Here is a 23,744-nt window from a genome sequence, read left to right on the forward strand (position 1 = left end):
AGTAGCTTCAAAAGGATGTGGAAGAAATAAACAGGGTGTTGAAAGGGAAAACAAGAATAACTGAGGTTATGCAACAAGAATAATATGAAAAGATATTGAAAATACTAAACCTTTTTATTTCAGAGTAGTATGAATAAGAAGAAATATGATAAAGGGATCAGAAGTAATAACTGGTATAGAGAAGGTAGACCAGGAACACTAGTCAACCTTTCTCATAACACTAAACCAAGAAAATATACAACAGAATGAAAAGGAGGCAAACTCAAAACTGATAAAAAGAAATACTTTCACTTGGTTTCCCGGCAGAATTCCTTGATAAAAGGTGCCACTGAATTACAGAATTTAGCAAGATTTAAAAAAAAAAAAAAAGGTCTGCTAACATTAAGAAATATTTAAAACATGCTGGTTATATCACCTCCAAAGTTCCCATTTTCATTTAGCTATTGGTAAAAGCTTCATTTTGTGTCAGATTATTCAATAACCAGTCTTCACTGGAAAGTAGGTGGGTCTCGCCTGTGTCAGAGGCTGGTTAAGGGATAGATGAGACACTGCTTTTCTTGCATCCAAGGTGAGGTGTTTTTGATGCCTTCTGCCCTCTCAATCAAGTTGGTAAATTCAGATGAGCTGAACTGAACAGTTAGTTATGTACCATTCATCCCCAAAAGCTCTGATGTGGGAGTGTCTGGGAAATGGACTGTCCTTGTCTGTCCTTGCTGGTAAGTAGAAGCTGTAAATGGAGAGAATGTGGCATAAAACTGTGGCAATGAAGTTACCGACTACATTTTCTAGGCGGGCTCCTGTATTGTTGAGAAAAGTCCACAGCTAAGCAGAATAAGGCCTCATTTGTGTTTAAAATTAATCCAGATTCGGTAAGCAGTGTTGAGAAGCTAATGTAGCGGGGAAAGCATGACTAGAAGGGAATAGTCTAGACAGAGCTGTGAGGAGAAATCTAATGTACCTTGGAAGAGGGCTTGGTTTTTGGCTTCACTGAATTTTACCCCACCTGTAAGAAAGTAACATTGCTTGTTTGTCTTTTTTGTCAAATCCTAAGGTAGGCAAATGAATGGTAATTTTTTTGTAGTACTGCTAGAGGTCTGTGGATACACCTATAAAAGCAAAGACAACGTGTATGTACTTACTTATTTCATGATGTTAGCCTTATTAAGATCATATTTTATGCATGGATCTTTCAGTTTTTAAGACTGACATACTGCATAGTGGATTCTTGGGAGTATATGTCCACCTTTAATCCATGCCACCCTTAGGTCAGGTCATGTTCTAACACCATACTGATGCTAAATGGGTATGACTAAAGTAATTGTGGACGGGTTCCAAAAGTAGCCTATTAAACAGAGGTACATCCTTAGGCATATTGTATATCTGACTGATGCTTCTCTAGTGCTTGATCTTAGAGTAAATGCGTATCTGATCTACTGCAGACCAAAGTCCTCCAGTGATTAGCACTAGATATGGCTTTGGGTCAGTATCTTTGAGTGTACACATCCTTTAGAGGATAAAGAAACATAATTGTTCCATTAATGCTAAAAAATCCACAGTGGTTATTTGTAAAAATGGATTTTTTTTCTTCAAGTTGGTACTTTAATTTGTAGGGCTATTAGCTTATCATCAAACACGGAAACTTTCTCTGTTCCATATTCCCATAACCCATGCATTTTAACATGCCTACGTCTTGATGTGATACGTCTCACCACTTTGAGGCTCTTAGAGCTGTGTGTTGATTCATACTACTTCTTTCTCTCTGGTGTTTGGCAGCAGCCAGCTCATGTTCTGGAGAAGCTTCAGGTAGCAGTGCTTCTCATCTGTGCGGGCTGTTCAATTCATACAAACTTCTTATAATGTTTTGCTAGTAAAAACTTTTGTTGTACTCCATATGTATATCTGGGGAGATTTTGCCTTTCCCCCAAATACATTATCTCTGAATATTTCCTTTAAGTAGCCTGTAATCATTCACAGGTGCTCACTTTTATGCTGCTCTGCTTTGGATCCTTAATTCTAACGTTACTGGAAGCCTTCACACTGGAGGTGCTATCCCAACGTTACTGTGCTTGCCCTGGCAAACGGGCTGGGAAGCTGTCTGCATAACAACCGTGTTACTGTAAATATGCACAAAGACTGCACTTGCATGACAAACAAAGCAACCAAAGGCATCAGACACTATATTTTACACTTTAAAAATCCACACTATGTTAGAAAAAACATGAAAATCAAACTGGTATTTACAACATTAGTAGATGATAACAAGGCTGGCTTGAAATTTTTGTTACAAAGGGTTTTCAAAAGTGGTTACTAGGGGCTTAATTTTGTTCCCAATAAAGCAGATGTTGCCGAGTTGCAGTCTGCCTGCTCGAGGAGACGGGGAAAACCTGCCCTAAGAGCTTATCTTTAAATGGTCCTTTAGGCTTGGTCCAAATCATGGAGTAGCAATTACCCTGTCCTCGAGCAGTGGCCTGCACCATACGTTTCGCAAGAACTGACAGAATTTTACAATAGGAAGACGCAGGCTAAACCATTTCCAGTTTTCTGTCTGGTTTTCTCAAGCGGTCGTATTCCTTCCAAAATGTTTGCTTTTACTCATGAACGTTCTGGATATCCTTGAAAGTAGTATTGGTAACTCCAGCATTTTGGTGTTTATGTTGGCAGGCAGGCCATGTGCCATGGCCATGCTACTGTAAATCTGACCACTGTACATGCAGAAGTTCATATGGACTGTATGAGAAATACATTGTATGAAAAGCACCTTCTTTTGTGGATTTTTTACTTTGTGAAACACAGGGAAAATGAGGGTTATTACTTCATACTGCTATCATCCGAGTGCCAGACACAAAATGAAGACTATTTCCATGATTGCTACATGCATGTGACTGCTGCCAGTTTCCTACCAGCACTTTGGGGACGGGACAACTAAAAGACTTCCCAGATCTTATGCTTCATAGACTGGATTGTCGAGGAGGTATTTTTTAATGTTCATGTGACTCACTTATCCCTATTTGTATTTATATTTCTTCTGAAAGTCTGAGGAATCTGAAGAAAAGGAGTGCATAGGAGAAGTTCAACCCACTTTCGCAAATTCATGAAACTCAGCGAGTACGTGGGTTATTCAAACTGAATCTCAACATAGAATCTTTTGAAATTTGCTCATCTGTCAAGAATATGCTATTTCATTTAAACTATGAAAAGACTAAATAGATTCCATAATTTAGTAAATATCTTGGCTTCTGACAGCTCTTCTTTTTCTTCTACTCTACATTTTTCGGATTTTTTTCTCCTTGATGCAGTTTCTGATGAGACTTACAGGTGGCAGAAGAAGTAATTTAGGAAAAGAGTTAGGAGGAGAGTTTCTGACGGTAATAAGTTCCCAATTCCTTCTTTTTACACCATGTAGATAATTCTTATAATTTTAGGAAACTAATCTGAGTAGTTGGTAGTGACTGGTTGGACTGGGCCTTGTGGATTTGGGCCCCTTCTGCATATGAATGCAAAGCTGGAAACAGTCGTGTTGAATCTTTTTCGATGCGATGCATCAAAAGGTTCAGAAAAAGTTCATTTTATTTTTACCTTGAAGAATCATGATTCGCCAGCCACTATGCTTTCAGAACCTGCAAACAGTCCATTTATTTGCCAGCATCAGAATGAAGCTCAGAGTTCCAGTGAAAACATCTTTTTGTCTGCTAATGTAATGGGTGCTTATTTTCTGCATCTTCATGTTCCTTGGAAAAGCATCAGGGTTTCATTGTAAATCCATTATGTCTCCCTTGGTCAGAAATTATAAATGACAACTAGTCCCAAGGTAAAGAAAAGAAAGTATTATTTTGTAGAGTAAAAAGGGGTTAAATCACTTTTTATCATGAATGTCCTCCTGGTTATGACATATTCAATGTATTATTTAGTTTAAGTGCATGATTAAGATAGAACTGGGGTACTTCTGGGGAGCATTTTCACAGACGTTATACTTACCTCATTCTGTGGTACAGAAGAAAGAAAAATGACATGTCCCTTTGTGAACCTATCCTTTTAAAATTAGGTTATAGATTATATAGTGGTGTGAGATCCTCTATGAATTTCTGGGTCAGAGGTACTTTGTTTTCTTTCTTTTATACAGCAAAACCCTTGTATCTTTATTAAAAATTTATTTGCTGTCAATAATTAAATGCTTATTATTTGATCTTTAATGGGGTCATGATTCCCATATTCCCATATTAATGAAATAATGCAAAAGTAAAAAATGCCTTTCAGTTGGAAAAAGTACTTATTATTCTTTCTTTGTTCTGAGTAAAATAGTTTATCTTAAATTAAAAATTAAAAAAAAAAGAATTTTCTTTAATCTTAGAATTAAATTAGTGCTAATTAGTTCTATTTTCTCTACAACATTCAAATGCTAAAGCCTTAGTCATTTCTTCAGAGTATTAATAGTGCCCTTTGGCTGTAATCAAGATTATCTTCAATTAAAAGCAATACAGTTAACTGAGTTACATTAACAGTTATTGTTCTCAAATCACAGGGTTAAGAACACAGGTCCCGTGTGTTTTCAGCATGGGTACATTGCAAGGGTGTGTGATGCGTGGACATGTTATTTACACACTAAAACTAAAAAGCACTAACCTGTAGTGTTCACTGATGAAATGCCTTCAAATGCGTAATACACTTCAAACAAAGCATTTTTTAAAAGTGGTGATGTAGATGGAATTTAAAGATATTGCAGTAAGCTAAAACATTTTTTGGATTTGGTCAATGTTTGAGTAGTCTCCCCCTTGCCCCTGTACACCCCTCCCCCAGCACTTTTTACTGTAAACTCTGTAAATTATGGGGCATTTTCAATGAGTGAGTTCTGCTTGATATTCACAGCTGTTATTCTCCTTTGTGAAGAAATATATAGAGCACTTGCTAGTCTGCAATAATTCATCTTATTTTATTAAAGCTTTTTTAGTTCAGAAAATTTGTTATGTACAGTAATATTCAGCTGAAAATAGAAGTATTTCATTCAAATTCCTTACTGTATCCAATATGAATAAATGCTGGTCCCATAGAAACAGAAAAGAAAGGTTTTCATCCATGCTCGTAGAATGGATCTCTCTGGCTTCAGAAACTAAGCAAAGAATATGGGAAAATTTTGTTAATGTTGCTGTGTTTACAAACAAAAAGTATAAACATCTTGAGCAAACAAAACTGGTGAGGGGAACCGTGCTTGCTTGTTAGCAGATTACCGCCCCAATAGCAAAAATAGGCTGTGATTCTGTCTCAGTAAACGTTAATAACAGTTGGTGATGCAAATAAAAAGCTTGAGTTGCAAAAATATTCTTACGATATTTCAGTATGCACCTGCCAATATCACTTCTATAATGTATTCCAGCCAGAACAGAAAGCTCTGGGCACTTCTGGGCTCCAATACTTGGAAGTTTCCATCAGTTTTGTTTAAATTTTTATACTTTAGATGCTTTACCAAATTATAATCTCTGCTTATTATATTTTTATTTTTATTTAGATTCACCTGTTACTGACCTGCAGACCACGATGGTGTTTTTTCTATGTTGCTGCCCTTCAGGAGCTAATGAGGTACATGTCATAACTGGACAGATACGGTCAGTAAACCATCTTCAAATTAAAACAGGTTTTGAAGATTTTAAAATCTGTTTTCTCAAAGCGTAAATGCAAGTGAAGGTTTTCTTTGAACTAACATTTGTATTCTGTGGAGCAAATACCCTTTTTGAGTCTCAAAATGCTGGCACAGCCATCTTAGTTTGACACTGAGGCAGTAAATCAAAAGGGATGGACAAAGATATGAAACCATGCCCTTCAGAAAGAGCATTGTGTCTGTACATGCAAAAATAATTGCTTTCTTGGAATGTGACAAAAGAAAATTGAATACAAAATATGGTGTTAACAGACAACAAATCTAATTTTTAGACGATTCTTTTTCTACCTCAGTTAGGAGGATTTTCTGAGGAATCATATAGCTTTCGTATGATATGGAGCTAGGTAGGTAGGTAGATTTTAATGCTTTCTTTCTTGGAGAAAAACTAAAATTTGCTACACTTTCCCAGGATGTTACAGAGTTTGTCCCAGAATGTGACTTTTATTAAAAGGAAGAAACAAAGCATAGAGTCCAAACAGAAAGTCCCAATGACTTCTTAGATTCTCCTGTGATTTAGATGAGGCCAGGTAATCCTCTGGCAAACTGCTACAGTGCTTTGTGACTATAGAACTCTCATATCAATCTGTGAATATAGGAGTGAAAGACCTTAATTTTACCCAATGTCCAGTACATTGCTTACCTCTTTCTTAGGCCTCTTTCTCTTCTGCTTGTAAGGTAGGTAGAGATTTTAGCAGCCAGATTTCATGACCATCCTCTCCACTTAGAGGAAGTGCAGAAAAATGGACAGATTTTATGCAAATACTGGGTTTTTATATAAATTTGTAGATGTTTGCGTGGGGGAGTGTGTCTGTGTATTTGTAGGGTGGAGAGAAATGGTTTGTCTGTGTGTGTGATTTTTCAAAAGAGGGAAATGCGATTCCTTACCTGAATTAAACATCATCTTAATTTTAACATTAAGCTATAATACATTTAATAGAAAAATAAAAAAAAGAAGTTTTAAGCTTGAAGAAAATTTATAAGCAGAGCTTGTTTCTTTACTGAACATGCCCCTTAACAAAATATACAAAACTTGATTCTGCCTTGTATCTGTCTGTTTTAGCAAGTTATATCTCTTCATAGCTTCATGGCTGCTAGAGGCCTCAATTTGCTGTTATGGGTTACAGGAGCATTACCTATACCCACTCATCCACGTTGTAGATGTACTTTTATTATGGATTGCAAGCCTTGAGCAGATGCTAGTCCAGGATTTCAAAGGCTGGTATCTTCTATGGATGACATGAGGTGTTTCCTCGGAGAAGAGTTCTGCCTCCAGTTCTGCTGCTGGATTTTATATCCAGAAGTAGAAAGCATTGGAAAGGATGTGCAAAGAGAGAATGGGCTATAGAGGCAGTTTGGGGCTGTGGAGTACCTGTTTCTGTATTGGTCATCTTTCACATGGTAGGCTATATTCCGATCACAGTCATTAAGAATTTGTCACAGTGCAATTAAGACTGGGATGTGCTATGTTAGGTATTTTGCTGTTTATTCCAGGCTTGTTCTTTTTTCCAGCAAGACCTACCTTTATACTTATTTCCATATGAAAGTGTGAAGGACAGATAAACAAAATACTTCCTACCCGACCACAGCAGTGATGTGTACTCAGGTGTACGCTGATGTATCTCAGTGAACCTCAGATGATTTCCCTTTATGACATGTGAAAGGAAATACTGCGCTTCTTAGTCCTATCTCTTTTTATATATTATTGTGCTGGGTAGAAGAAAGAATTACTGTTTGTTACTTTCTTCAGTTACCAGTTGATACGACACTAGGTAAGGAAAATGGCCTTTAATGTCTCAATTGATTTCAACAGACATTAGAGCTGTCTAGAAAAAAATGCTAGGATTCCTCCAAATATTGATGGGAAGCTGTTTGAAATCTGATTCAGTTTTCAATTTTTCCTTTCTCCAACATTTTGGGTTTTAATATCTCTCCACAAAACCAACTGCTCAGATATACATTTTATATGAGTACTTTATTTTACAATTTTCTTTATCAGCCAGAAGGAACTATTAAAATGAACATAACTGAAAGCTGTGACACTGTAAGAGTATTTAGACTCACTGGCTGATCTGAGTCATTATATGTAAAAAAAAAAAAAAAAAGGAGTAAGCCAGCAAAAAAACTCCTTTTTTTTCCCTAATGACATTGTGGCAAGAATGAGGAAAAAAATGTTTTGTCTCACAAATCTACAGGAGCTGAAAATACAAAATTCGAAGTTCATTCTGTACAGAGAAATGAGGAAAAGAACCAAAGAGCTCCATCAACCCCTGGAGCTCTACTTTCAATTAATAGAGCTGTACATTAACTCCTCTGATGTTATTACATTATGAAATTCAGAGTAAATTAAAGCAAAACCTGCTCTTCATTGATTTTTCAGTCTAATTTGAAATCAGAGATGAATTAGAAATGTGTATGTATATGCAGAGAAGGTCAGTCCCTTTGGTACCTCACAAAGAACCACCCTGGAAACCCATCCCTGTCACCAAATGTGGACTGTTGTGGCTCTGTCCAGCCGATGAGGTTCACCTGGAATCCAGGCTTCAGGGAAGGGAGCTCAGAAAACTCAGTGCAGTAGTGTAGCATCCTCTATTTTTACTTTAAGTGAAGGATCGCTCCTTAGTAAGGTCCTAATATTTTTTTGATGTTTCAGGGTATAGTTCAAGTGAGAGTGAAACAATCATTTCCCAGGTATAGTTAATGATGTGCAAGAAATTGTCTCAAAAGGTTTCAGGAATTTGATTGACGAAATGAAACATGGTCCTGACGTCAATTCACTGAGATTAATTTTTAATGAATATGACTTTAAAAGCATATGCAAAATTAAGATCAGTCACAAAAAATGCATTTGGATATGGCATTTAAAGAATGATATACATAATGTATTGGAAATTAACTTTAATAATCTACAGAAAATGATTCCTGTTGCTGGCTCTCAATTTGTGGGAACGTTGGCAATGAAAATATTAATTACAAGCAAGAAAAATGGAATTATGTATTTTTTTTAATTAATATTACCTGTGTGCCAGATAATGACCTCTTAAAATATTAGTGTACGTGATTAGGGAGTTCTTATACAGTCAAATCCTGTTTATCTCCCACATGTAACTTCTCTCTGAAGTTAAGGAATGGGTGTGTCTTCCAAAAAAAGGTTTGGCCAAAATTTTCCGCTGTGCTATTATTCATAATTATCATGCTGGTTTTGCACTCTGTTTTCTCTCTTTAAATTAATGGTATTCCTAGTGAAGACAGTGAAAAAGTTCACAGTGACTTTAATGACAAAGTGGTAAGTCCTTTGACAAAAAGTGCTTCTAGCTTCATTAAGGATATATTAGTTTATATTATATTTACCTGTTTTAAGTCTGCTGATAAAACAGTCCAGTTTGAGAATTTAAAGCTTAAGAAAACAGCTGAAAGAATTGGATTTATTTTCTGCTGTTGAAAAGAAGAGGAATCTTGGCAGTGGCCTTTCAGTGTCTAAACAGTTATCAGGAACAAGCTGATATCTGTCAGATGAAGGACAGGAGAATATCGGCTTAGCTTGTAGAAAGAAGATGTCTCCATTTAGAAAAAAATAAAAAATCTCACTGTACAGATAAGTAAGAAGGTAAATAACAATTTCCCTAAAGGAAGGAATGCAACTGGAGATTTTAAAGAACTGTTAGCTTTCCCTGGTAAATGTTTATTTAAGTACAGATGACTCTACCTCAGGTCATGGTATTAGACAAAGTGATCTACCGAGGTCCTTTTGATCCCTGTAATTGTCTGATTTTAATGATTGTGAGAACTTGTCAACAAAAAGGTTATGGAAAAGCCTGTTCTTGTTCTGTTAATAAGTTTTATGATTTTAAGGGAGAAGTTCACTTCTTTCTCTTTTGCTTTCTTCTCCCCTATTTCAAAAGTGATGACACCAATTTCCTAGCTTTCTTTTGATGATGATTTTTCCTTTAAAGAAATATCACAATGTATGTTTGACTTTCTGATAATCCATAAGTTACTGTGCTCAAGATGTCTCCTCCCTGTTGTACGCACAGCTGCATTCCGCTAGCAAAAATTGTCCCTATCTCATCTACTACCTCTATTTTAATTGCATTTAAAGGCAAGAAATGCCAAAAATGCCTCATGCTTCATGAGAGAAGACGTAGGAACTGCATATAGTTTAATCTTCTCATTGACTCTTAGGAGGAGTAGGTGGAGGTTCGGTGACTTGAAGGAGATGCTGGGTTATGGCAACCCGTCTCTCTTCAGCATAAAAATGAGATTAAGTTTTTCCTACCTAACTATTAGCTGAAAACTGGGGCTATTATAAGCCTGATCCTCTTTCCACAAAGAAAAGGTGGGAGAATGATGGAAATGTTCTCTAGACCACATCTTGTTCTTCTCCACCACAGCAAAAAAGAGGTTTGGTTCCAAACATGTACTGGTTTTTCCTAGAGATCTGATAAGTGTCACTTACAATTTATCATAAGTTACTGAAATAGTGTCTCTGCTGTGACTGATGATGCTGCAAAAATAATTGTATAATTTAGTTGTGGTTCTCTTTAGATTGTCTACTTTTTGCAATAAGCAAAAGAATACCCACGTAAATGGAACTGCTCTGCATGGCGTGATAATAGTGGCTTTATCTAAGCATATTTGAGAACTCTCTATCTTTATAGCCACATTGAATAGAAGTGAAAAATCTAATTTTGTATGTAAAAGTAGAATACTTCCTAAAGAAAAATAAGTGAGGGGGTGGGTGAGTGAATAGCCTCAACATGAAGCAACTCATGCATTATTAATCTAATTTCCTATAAAGTTTGAACAAAAAGCATGTTGAGACATTACTCTGTGTTTCCTTGTTAGACTGTGTTCATAATGCCCTCTCCCATTTCATGTAACGTGTTCTTCAGCCTAAATAAGATATTCGTGAAGCCTCAGGATTTTCACGCCTTCAAAGCTCTCTGTTTCATTTCTAAATATTATAGATTTTGAAGCACAAGAGGCTTTAAGTTTGGTACCTCAAAGGCTGTTCACCCTTTTAGGTAACCCCCAAGTTGGCTTTCATATTTGCTTATTACCCAAAATTCTTCACAAGAAGCTCCAGCCTGTTTTACAATTAAAGGCTTTGATCATATTTACTGTAGCTACGTAAAATATTTCTGCATGAATGTTACATGAGTTCACTTTCTGTATTAGGCTAGGAGTTTACCTGATACCCAGTATCTACATGAATCCTTTTCTAACATAATTAGTAAACCTGGACATTTCCATTCTCCTCACTGACCATAGGCAAGGAGGAGGGCTGCTTCTGCGAGCTGTCCCGGGATGCTTTACTGAGAACAAGCTGCAATGCTGGAACCTAAGACTCTGGGGTCAACCAGTGCAATATTTCCATTCCAAGATAATCAAGGTTCTGTCTGGTGTTTTTACTTTAGGTATACCATCTGTCTGGAATTGTTTGGAAGCTTTTCTCATCTGTACACACGCTGTAAGCTCTGGTACTGGGTAGCAGCATACTTAGGAAAAGCTTTGATTATGCTGTGTTCAATCATAGCAAAAAAAGTATGAGAAAGGCTTTTATATATTTGTTAAGAATTACTCTGTGAAATATGCCAGTTTCCAATTCCTCTTTTTAGTATATTTTCAAATTTTTGTTAAATTTGGTTTTAATTGCCTGTTCACCAGAGAATTACCTTGAGAAATACTGAAGTATGGTGAAGATAACTTCATGTTTTTACTTCCTTTGCATAAGAAAATTACTGAATGCGTAATGTACCACGTAAAGTCTAGTTCTGGTATAGGTAACTTTTGAGAGAACTGTGCACTTCTTTTAAGACACATACCTAAACAAAACTTTAATTGATACCTGCCCTAAAATTCAATAAGCATTATTTCAGTGACAGCTCCTGAGAACCTGACTATCTTTTGTATTCTCAGAATAGTTGTTTTGTTATCTTTTGTTCACTCTGTCTTTCTGAATTATAAGACATAAGTTAGTTTTTGAAACTGCATTAACCAATGAGATACATCAGCTAAACTCTATGTAGATAGAAATTTTGGAGCTACTTTGTCTGTTTCATTTGGAAATATTTTTAATTTGATGACTTTCATTTGTGTTACAAAATGTTCACTATGATTCTTCTCTAGTTAGCTATATGAAGAACACCATATGAGATATGTGGGACATGAGAGTTCTTCCAGTTTGGGGAATAAACTTGAACTTTACTAGAATTTAATGTCGGTAAAGTTTGTGACATTTTAAGTACAAAACCTGTACTTTGTATTGCAGGAATAGTATTTTTTTTGTATAATAATTCTTCTCTGTTTTGGATGCATTGAAGATGACCAAGATTATCTTCTCTAAAATTAGTAAAATTATTTCTTATTACTTCTTTCAGATGAGACTTACACTTTCCAGAAAATTTCACTTTTCATGGTTTTGTTGTTGTTTGAAATGGTGATTCCACTGGCGCTAACAGAAAAATCTCAGTTTTGAGGATATGCTGTTTTTAATGACATCTCAGGTTTGGCACATGTGCACACACACACTGCAAGCAAACTACCCTTCTGCCCCCAAAGAAGAGAAAAGTTAAGGAAGTGTTTCAGGATTTGCAGAGTGGAATATTTTGGTATGTTTTTGCTTTACTACTTATAATTTTGATGTTTAAATATAGAAAACTAATGTAGCGCTTTCACTGTTTTGATACAAACAGAAAAACCTTCATACAAACTATTTCAACCATACATGAAAAAAATAGTCATTGTAGGAAGTGTCACATTTAATTTTTTATTTTGAGAACACCAACATATTCATAGAAATGTTTCAGGAAAATATTGGAAAATTCTTCCTGGCTCTATTGCTTTTCAGTGGGATACTGATAACTTCCAACCACTGAGAATCAGTCTCATTCCTTGTATTCAGCATTCTGTAGTCTTGAGGATTATCCAGCTACAAAATTCCCCTTCCATTTGTAGCTTCAAAGAATGTTTCCTTTCTGCATGGCAGAAAGGCAGTGAGATGATTCCCTAGCACACCTTTCCTTGGACCAGGGCCACAATAGGAACTGTACAGAAATAATGTAGGATGTAAATTTCAATATGTCCCTCCACCCTTAGTTGTTCTGATACAGGTATTGACCCACATTCTTCAGGATTCTGTTCTCTTGTGAACAGTACCTTCCCTCCCTGCTCCTCCTCATGTTTAATACTTTGCTATTCGTCAAAGCATACAACTCTTCTGCCTGTACTGAGTTTTTTAACATATACCTTTGAATCTCAAAAAATGCAATAAGTTTTCAACACTAACAAATTAGTGATCAGTATACAGAATCTTTCCCTCTTATTTTCATATGATTTTCTGACATCAGTCCCTTCACTGACTTCACCAGTTTGTTCTTCACATTACTTATACTTAAGGAGTGAACAAGTTTAGCCTTAACATTAATCTTACCTTCATTGCTAGGACTGATATTCTTATTTGTTTTTTTACCAATTAGTTTTGCTAAGTGCATCTTTCCACAGAGCATTCCTTCTCATCTCCTATGCTGTAACTCGTAACCGAATTCAATCTTTCAATTTGGAATTCTTCCAGAAGCAGATGACATTGGTCTTCTGTATCATACGATTCTTGCTCATGTTACCGGTCATATTTCTCCTATGAAAACTCTTTTGATTAATTCTTCTCATTAGTCAACTTGGTAAACAAATTACTGCAGGAAGCTTAAAAGCTTGGGTTGAAAGCCAGAACAGAAGCAAAAGATATCTTGTTTGCAAGTCACTATTTTCCCTTGAAAATATCTGCTCTTATATCAGGTTGTCATTTGAGGCTGCTAGAAGTTTTTATTACTCGGGGTTAATTGCCTCTGGCACAATAATCTCAGATTTCTCCTGAGAATTACTGATAGCATACTCTTTCCTTCTGAAATAAAATTATTTTCCTGTCATGAGAAATGTGACACCTTTTTAATATTTCTTTAAAAAAAAAGTATAAATAGCATCAGGACCCATATTCCTCTGCCTCCTAGTTCTGCTTTTTCACCTCTCCTAAAGATATTGTTTTTCTGTTACTTAGGTAAACCTTCTCCAGTTTGACATACCAGTGGAAACTGTGTCATATGTTGGTCTGATAAATATAACTAGTTGCTTTCTTAGGAGACTAGTCTTCAGCTCTCATGTGTTTGTGAATGCTGCACTGAAAAAAGACATTGGAGTGGTTTTAATTCATCTGTTTACACAGTTCAGACAGATTGTCTTTCTGAATACTCACATAATCAGGAACGGGTTTTTTTGTTATATGTCGTAGCCAATAATGTCTCTTTCATAGTATACTAGTTCACTAAAAGCCTCTGGGAAGTAGGCTGCTGGAAATCCATAGTCCTGTGTAACTGCTTGCAAATCTTTCTAAATAGTTAATGTATTTTAAACAAATTACTGTAATATGACAGGTAAGGGTAAGATAATAACTATTAGTGTAACTAATTTTTATTTCTGGAAATACCTTTACTGAAAGGAACGCTCCTGAAGGTGATAGTCAGTGACTCTTGCATCAGCTGTGATGTAACTCTGGAATTTCCACTTCTGTCCTAATCCATGGAAAGGAAAGGTGAGAACATCACGGTCCCAGGGCTGGCAGTGGTAAGACTGAAACGTGTTTTGATTGACCGTGGCTTCTGCCAGAGCTGTGAGTTCACAATTCCAGAGCATGTGGAGGGCAGGATAGAGTTGTCACTGACATCCCTGTCATATTTGCAATTAGTAAACATGTTTCATGTGCATTCCAATGATTTAGAGATGGGAAAAATTATTTTTCCTTTGAACAAAAGCCACTGAAGATTTTCTGAAAAATGCCTGATTGGAAGTGTGACAAATTAAAGACATTTGGAATTTTTCTGAAGAGATTTTCAGATGTTGGGCAGATGTTATTGTTTGCTGACCCAGGACTTTGCAGAATGACAGAAAATAATTTGATGCTCTAACAAAACATTGATTACACACACTAAATAGCCCTGGTAAAGTATTTCCCTTATGGCTTGCACTTCCAGGGTTATGGTTAAATGAGCACCCCGTGTCATCAAATATACAGAAGATCCCTTTGCCACTCTGAGGGGATGATCCCAGCATTTAAATAATGATTTACTGCTGCTTTTATTAGAACAATTATTGGTTATTTCAGACTTGAAATGGGCAGATTAAGCTCTGTGAACCTCACAGCTGAAACCTCACAACACTGGCAATTTTCAGTGATTAAAGTAATTTACTTTATCTATAAAATGTAAAGATATTTCATAATAGCCATACAGCAAGTACAGGGAGGTGTAGTTTTCCTGGAGATAATCAGACCTCTGGGGATAAAGGGTCCTGGCTGCACCTCATGCATTGTGAGACCCAGAGGGCTTTATTATCTGATGATTACCACACCCCCATTTCCATGTCTTTTTGCTTAATTAATCACAGAAACATTATTGCCCAACTTCAGACAACAAAAATAATGAGAGAGGCTTTAAAAGATTCAAAGACTAGAAGAAAAACAAGAGATCCCATAGGAAAGTACCCGTAGTGAAACTGAGGTTTACAAATCACTGAGATCTATTAAAAATGATGCTTACGTTTTGTAAAGTGCCTTCTTTAATATAAATATAATTATGTTTTAAATATTATAAATGTGTATATACAATATAAAACATATACTTGTTTTGATCAGAGGAGATGAGATTTTATTTTTAGGACAAAAAAAAACCCCAACCTTTAAAATATCACAGCCATAAGGTTGAATGTTATAGCCACTTGCTGCTTCGTTTGGAAAGTTTGCCATATCCACTGTGGTGTTCCTTATTTGATCCGAGTACAGTTCCATGTACATTCTTATTTCTTTTCTGCCTTTCTAAATTATTAATCGATCATCCAGTTTATGAGGACAAATCCAGAGTAAAGTCTTCAGGTATTAGCTGTCAGAACTCACTTCTTCAGAAATCTGCCCATGTACATATGATTAAACTTCTACTACATTCTAATCTCTCCTATTAATATATCCTTCTCTGCCACACTTGACAGTTGTTCTTATTGTACCTCAGTATAATTGTCTGTAAAACAAGTGCCTGCTTTTGTTAAAAAGCTGGGTGAAACATAATTAGTTTACATGCTGATGACCTTCCTTATACTTAGTAACATTAGCTTAGACCTTGGGCAGAAGTCTCGTATTGTAGCTCCACTCCTATCAGAGAAGGTATTACCATAAGCTTCCTATCACTGATCTCCTCCTGATTCTGCATTTAACAAACTCGTTGCTTTTCATAGGATTCATTAAATATTTCTAATATTTTGGGTGAAATGGGGCCAACCTTTCAATAACCACAAGCTACTGATTTTGAAGTCATAAAAGATGCAAGTCAAGGAGACAAGATTTTCTTGAGCTTTTGGATTTCCAGATTTGTTTTTCTGTTAGTCAAAATATACCAGATCTGCACAGCACAGCAACTGTAGCTGTATGCTTTCCAAAATGGAAGCTGAGACAGGTGGAAGATTATGCTTCCAAACCTGTTTCAGAATTTCAGTCATCAATGTTAGGGCATAGATAGTCTAAATTGGAAGACAAAATGAGTTTTCAAATGACGTTTTCACCTTTTCACTCAAACATAATATGTTTACGTGCATATGTGTGGGCGGTCAACTCCTGGGGATGCCCTTGAGTTGGGGTAGAGAATGTGTTGACCTGCCTCATTTAAACTGGCAGCTAACTGTAGTCAACTAAGATGTGATGGTCAGAAGGAAGGCTAGATTATTTCTGATAACCATTCTAACGCACCACTAATTTTAAGTGGAGGCAGAGCCTTCTGGTTTGTAACCTACTGTGATAATATCAACTGCTTTCATCTTACGGTGGTGTTAAAACTGGCCTGTAATCCCATCAATGGAACAATGCATAAGGAGATTAGGAAATCTTTGTGTGTGCGCTGCAACAATATCCCTTTCTTTAAAAGTCTCTCATACAGTGCGTTTAAAACTTCTGAGCAATGTGTTTGAATTGTGCTCATTAATTTATCATCTTTGAGAGAAATAAAAGCTATACTTTGTTAGGGCAGTAGTCAGTAGGTATACCTGTGGGGTCTAGGATTCCTCTGTTGACAGATAGTTTCCTAGTTTAAAACTCTGTGGGTTTTGGTACCAGGGATCTCAGCGGTAGAAGAAAAAGATAAATAACATAGTAGGTATTTGTTACATAATTCAAGTTGAGATCGCCTTTAGTCTTCCCTGTTCATTATTTGATAGGCAGTAAGGAGAATATCCATCCACAGGAAAGATTTTGTGATGTTCTTGGCTCTGAAACCTGGTCTATTACTGTCTTAATCTCTGTAATCAGAAAGGCGAGGTGGTTTTTTTTAAGTCAGTTATATTGTTATCTACCCATCAGATCCTCTATCATCTACATACGCTCTGTTCCATTTTGTAATTTTATCTTAAATCTAGATTTTCATGGGCATCTAGAATGAAAGAGCAAGGCAGAAATGAATCAACCCAGAAGAATACTGCACACCTGTTTGAACGAATAACTTTTAATCTTGCAGAGAAAAGGAGAAATTCCAAATTGCATACAAGTAATGATCTCAGAAGCTCTAATGCATGCTGTAGAAAGCATGAAGAGGTTTGTAAGCTACTCATACTAGGCAACTAGTGGATTCCAGTGAATAATACTGGAATATAAATAAAACCCAAAAGAAAGGCAGAGGTTACAGTCAGTTTTGAGAAATACATGTACTGGTATTTTCAATGTCAAATTCTTATATCATCCCCATCTCAGTAGTTTTCAAATAACTATAGTTTCAGACTTATACTTTCTACTGACATTTTTTATTTATAGAATCATAGAATCATCTAGGTTGGAAAGGACCTTTAAGATCACCGAGTTCAACCATTAACCTCACACTGCCAAAACCACCACTAAACTATGTCCCTAAGCACCATATCTACTCATCTTTTAAATACCTCCAGGGATGGTGATTCCACCACTTCCCTCAGCAGTGTGTTCCAATGTTTGATAACCCTTTTGGTGAAGACATTTTTCCTAATATCTATCCTAAACCTCCCCTGGTGTAACTTGAGGCCATTTCCTCTTGTCCTATCACTTGTAACTTGGGAGAAGAGACTGACACCCACCTCACTACGACCTCCTTTCAGGTAGTTGTAAAGAGCGATAAGGTCTCCCCTCAGCCTCCTTTTGTCCGGACTAAACAACCCCAGTTCCCTCAGCCACTCCTCATAAGGCTTGTGCTCCAGACCCCTCACCAGCTTTGTTGCCTTTCTCTGGACACACTCCAGCACCTCAATGTCTTTCTTGTAGTGAGGGGCCCAAAACTGAACGCAGTATTTGAGGTGGGGCCTCATCAGTGCCAAGTACAGGGGAATGATCACTTCCCTGGTCCTGCTCACCCCACAATTCCTAATACAGGCCAGGATGCTGTTGGCCTTCTCGGCCACCTGGGCACACTGCTGGCTCATATTCAGCTGGCTGTCAGCTAATACCCCCAGGTCCTTTTCTGCCAGGCAGCTTTCCATCCACTCTTCCCCAAGCCTGTGGCGCTGCATGGGGTTGTTGGAGCCAAGTGCAGGACCAGGCACTTGGCCTTGCTGAATTTCATACCATTGGCCTCAGCCCATTGATCCAACCTGTCCAGATCCCTCTTGTAGACCTTTCCCACCCTCAAGCAGATTGACACTCCCACCTAACTTGGTGTCATTTGCAAACTTACTGAGGGTGCACTTGATACCAACGACCTGGATGAGGGGAAAGATATAAAAAAGAACCGTCTCCAGTACTGAGCCCTGGGGAACACCACTTGCGACTGGCCACCAACTGGATGTAACTCCATTCGCCACCACTCTTTGGGCCTGGCCTTCCAGCCAGTTTTTTATCCAGCGAAGGCTATGCCCATCCAAGCCATGAGTAGCCAGTTTCTCCAGTAGAATGTGTCAAAGGCTTTACTGAAGTTCAGGTAAACAACATCCACAGCCTTTCTTTCATCCACTAAGGGGATCATAGAAGGAGATCAGGTTTGTCAAGAAGTGCCTTCTTTTCCTAAACCTATGCTGACTGGGCCTGATCACCTGGTTGTCCTGTAGGTGCTGCAGTTGGAATTTACTGTCATTCACTATCATACTATCGTTTGCCATCGTTCAACTCCAGAACAAAACAATTTTCTTTAATTTCTTTATTTCTGCAGCAAATGTATTCGCTCTGAAATATGATATTTCAAATTTAAAATATGTATGAAGATTTTCATTGTGGAATGTAAACAACCCCCTAACCCCCAAACCCTCTAAGTTTACAGTTTTTTCCATAGGAGATAGTATATCATTAAAGTAATTTTGCCCCAAACAGCATTTTTGCATGAAAAAAACCCTCCAATTAAAGATTTTTTTAAACACCTCTAATTTATGAGTTAAGACATACAGTTAATTTTCCAAGAGATCACTGATTTCTGAATCCTGCCATGTGCAGTTTGTTGGTTCAGACGCAAACGATATGGGCACTTTTGCATTCCTCCCTCTACAGATGTCATTATGTCTCAAAACCTTTTTCAAAAAACTCAAAGCACAGCTGGTACAAATCCTTTTCCCTTTCAGAGTCTTTCAGTGATAAGATGCGCTGAAGTCAGTATCTGAAAAAGATCTGGGGTCCTAGGGAGAACATCTACAATGCTTTCTGTTTTCAGACAGGAAAATTGTTGATCTTGCACTGTCAGCCAGTATAATGGTCTGATAATGATATAATGCATTTGAAGAATTTCATATGGATTTTTTTCTCAAGCGATTGCTGTGCTGATGTTGAAAACATTAGGCGTTTCCTAAAACTCCATCTGTATGGTCTCAAATGCCATATATATCATACTCATTCAAAACCACAGCTGAACATGTCCCACCGGGAAAGGTCCTATAGTCTTTCCTAATGCCTAGTCATTGACTTTGGAATTTATTCTTGAAAAGAATATTATTCACCCTGACAATTGGCTGCATGTGAAAGTAGATCCAGGTTGTTTTTGTAAATGCAAGTTTTCCAGCAAACACAACAGAGTGGGCCAGAAGTCAGGAATCTGGTAAGGCCACTGTGATGCCTACCTGCCTCCACCTGTAGTTCAGAGAGTGTTATGGCTTAGTCAAGGGGTGATAGTAGGCTAAATTAATGTAGGGGGCAGGACATGGGTTCAGAAGTGGGAAATTGGTGGAATTTGGGGGAACAATGGGAAGAAAGTATTTTTCCCCATAAATTTACAGAAGTGGAACCTTTGTGAATGCAGCTCTTTCAGAAATGTTAGCTGAGTATAAACTATATATAAAGCCCAAGAGCCCTCACCCCCCTTTTTTGTTTTCTCTCAATATAATTGATAGACCCACATGTCCGCTTTTAATTTGATAGTCTAAAAGCTAGTATCAGAAAACAGAGATGGGAAACGTGTAGGAATTCATACAATCACTGTTGCCTCATCTTTTTACAAAAGAGAGAACCATGAAAGATATGCAAATTGTCTATAATTATACTTTTAGATGGTTACTTAAATACCTGTCTTTTTCACAGTAGAGGCATAAAGTTAGTATACCTCAAATATGCTAATAAAACCAAATGTCTACGGTTTCCGGCAAAGTAAAAGCTCCAGTAGTTTGCTATGTGTACTATATACAACTCTTGGGCAATGTCAGGGTGCCTACAGAGACGAGCTTGGATAAAGCTGCTACAGTATAAAGATTAAGGCTATTTTGTATTCTTTGATTTTTATTTTGATGCTCCCTGCATTTAAATTACTCTAATTTTAGCTGATCTATTAATAGATGTGTCTCAGCTATTTATACATACAATATGAAACCTAAGTAAAATACCAAACAGGATATATAATTCTGTAACTCAGTAACATATAATGTCTTTTCTGTATAGTAGGTTTATTCACAGGATTCAACAGGATTTGCAAAGTAATTAGCTTAAGAACTGATTTTAGACATATCTTTACAGAACCTCCTTAATTAAAGGTGATGGTTAATGAGAGCCTAAAATTCTCTCATCTTTTAATTTCAGATTTTGTCACTTAAATCCAAAGTGACTGCTGCCCCTTACACATCCCTGCTACTTTTAATAACATTATAGGGAAAACAGTTTCAACTCTCGCTATATTAATGGTGATAGAATCTGACCCTCTAAATGAGAAATGGATTTTCGTAAAAATTCACGGATGGCAAGGATGTGAAGATTTCTGCCTTTTTACTAGCTGGTTTTGTAAAGATGCATAGGAAAACCATCCCTCTGATTTCAGGGTATTCCATCATCAATGTGTAAGGTACTGGGAGCAAGTAGTGGATTACTGAATTCAGGATTGTAGATTGAGTGTGACCTGAAAAGTTCAGATTTGAGCTTTAGTTTTTGATCTAACTTGTAATTGACCCTCCAACATATGTAACTTACTTCCAGCACAATATACCTATATTCTGTCTTCAGTTATGTTCTTATTCTTCTGAAAGTACTCTATTACATATTTTCTTCCTAATCAGACGCTCATTTAGTATATTTCATCTGTGTCTCTCAAATCTCCGCCTTCCTCAAATTAATCACAGATCAAATTAATTGTACTTGGTAACCTGACACTCTTTATCTTAATTATCTTATCATTAAACCCAGTGATCTGAGAGGTTTACCACCAGGTTTTAAACCTTTCTTGTATAGCACAGAATAATGCAGTCATCAAGGCTATCGTTACACTTTTAAGCATTTTAATAATATTTTTCTCAGTCTATTCAACTCGTAGATGAATATTATATCTTTTACCTCCCAGGCCTGGTGACCTTGGATAAAGAAGAAAATGCGTAGGGATAATGGGTAAAACTGAGCTTTTTTACCATCTTGATATGTTACTCTACTATTGGTTTGGAAGTACTTAGTGCTATTTGGCTGTATGTCTACTACTATCTACTTGAATTTTCATATAGATATTTTTTAATAGTTTAGAGGAGGAGATCAATGAGTCCAAAATAATTATTGAGTTTGGAAGGTTTCCCACAGTTTTTTTGAAGAGTGAGTGATGGCTGTGATGATAAACAGAAGTGTGAGTCCTGTTTAGATTCTCATTCATAGTACAAAGTCCCTTCCCTGTCCTCTCAATAGGATCTACATATAACTGTTTTTTTTCCTCCTCATTCATGCTAGAAAGCAGGGAAAATATCTGAAGAGGCTCAGGTAAAATTTATACTGTAGGAATATCTATTCTGTATACAACTGTCCTTAAGCTTGTATTTACCCTAAAGTAAATTCCTACAGTTCTGGAGCTCAGAAGAGAGAGAGGTTACTACCAGTAGGGAGAGACTTTCTGCCCACTTCTTTCATTTTGTAAAAGAAAGAAGGGAAAGGACATTTTAGAGGGGTAATGTGTTTGGGTATTGCTGAGCAGCATATCTGATGTCTTCTTCGTTATCTTCATCTCATCAATTAGAACTACTCATACAAATTTAAGTTCTTGTTACTAATAGAGATGAAACTGTGGTCTTGCTTTGCTCTTTTCACTGCAGCTCATTTTAGCAGCCCTGCTCATATCATACAAGAATGAAGGAATACATTTTCTGTAGTAAACCCCAAAGAGTTCACGTGATAGATGCACTGGTTACTGTAGTGGTGAAATCAGAGCATAAATCCTTCGAACCACAACATAGGTATCTTCTCTCCCTGGCACATCTGGTTTTGGGTGGTGCTAAAACTTCTCTAACTCTTGAGATTTCTGAACAGACAGGTCTGTAAAGCTGTTTTTCAGGCAAAGTTACAATACCCTTAGGCATGTCCTAAGTGCTAACAGCACTAAAAGAAAAAGAAAAAAAAAAAAAAAGAATCCACAAAGCTCTGGACAGTCTAAGAGTGCAATAGGGAAGGCAATTTGGCAGGTAAGGCATTCTTTGGTAAAAGCATAGAATGCTGAACTGCAATAGTTAGGTAGGTCTCTGTGGGCCATCAAGAACACATAAAGACTGCCAACATCTCTTATAGATCTTTTCACAGATCCTATTACAATTCATAGTAAAGTGATCCTCTACCTGTCTTTCCTGAGGGGTCCAATTAAGGTAAGGATTTATTCAAGACTCATACTGACCTGGGGCTTGCACAGTGCAAATCTTAGAGGAACATGATGGTTCTTCCCTTTTATCTCAAGAGCACTCCCCATGCAAAAGTTTGTGCTAGTAGATAATCTGAAAAAGGATTTTCTAGTTGGGAATTCTCCCATTCACTGCTTTATAACTTGTTATACTTCACATAATTATAGAGAGGGTGAAATGAACTTATTTCTTTCATCTCCTAATGGCTATCCAGGCAAGCGTCCTCAGAACCTGAAAAGGCATTTGAACCAGGATACTTTGCATGTCAGATGAATATTCCAAATGCCGGTCTATCAGGAAGATGTGCTTTTTGTTGTCTCCTAAGAATAATTTATCCAGCTTTCCTTTCTGTATGCTGATGAGCCCACTTTTAGGCTATGGATTTCATGAGATGTCACAGAATATAAAAATAACTGCACCTGACCTTGTATTTACCCTAAAGTAACTTGGTCTTACATTTATATATTATATATTTACCTTAAATATGTCCCTTGGTTGTTATGCATTGTGTGTTTATGATTGTTCCATAATTTTCTTGTGGAACTGTTGAGCTTCGTAAGGAATTCCAGAGTTCATGAGCTATGAGAAACAGGTAGAAACTAAAAGCCCAACTGTAGGTTCGCTATTTATGAATTGGAATAGGACTGTCTACTTGCACTTCTGCCTGAGTCAGACTCTTGTCATTGCTGTCTGTAAATGATTCACATCTCTTTTCAGTCACTTGTAAAGATACATGTATGTGAAAGTTGTTATACTTGCACTGGTGTCACAATGATTACTTCTAGATTGAGCTTATTTGTAAATAGCATAATTAGTGAACCTCAGAAAGCCAAAAGAATATACCTGACTGACCTACAGAAACACCAGAAGAATTTACTGTGAGCAGCCCCTCAGTCTGTAGGATACATTGACATAGCAGTGTTATGGCTGTGAATCAAAGCACAGGTGGAGGTAGGTGTTCATATCAGAGCTGCTAGTACAATTTCCTGAGCAAAGCAAA

At 36.9% G+C, this 23,744-nt stretch overlaps 1 long non-coding RNA gene across 1 annotated transcript in view; it reads left to right on the top strand.

Annotated features, from left to right (window-relative positions):
• The first annotated feature begins 2,840 nt into the window (after positions 1-2,840).
• The window catches only part of LOC309673386, a 77,831-nt gene continuing 56,927 nt past the window's right edge, over positions 2,841-23,744 (top strand). Inside the window, exons 1-2 of the long non-coding RNA XR_014269307.1 lie at positions 2,841-2,971; positions 5,501-5,571. This is a non-coding gene — a long non-coding RNA (uncharacterized lncRNA). The remainder of the gene's footprint in view (positions 2,972-5,500; positions 5,572-23,744) is intronic.

This window comes from Vanellus vanellus, assembly GCF_965231255.1.
Source record: "Vanellus vanellus genome assembly, chromosome: 6".
NCBI lineage: Eukaryota > Metazoa > Chordata > Aves > Charadriiformes > Charadriidae > Vanellus > Vanellus vanellus.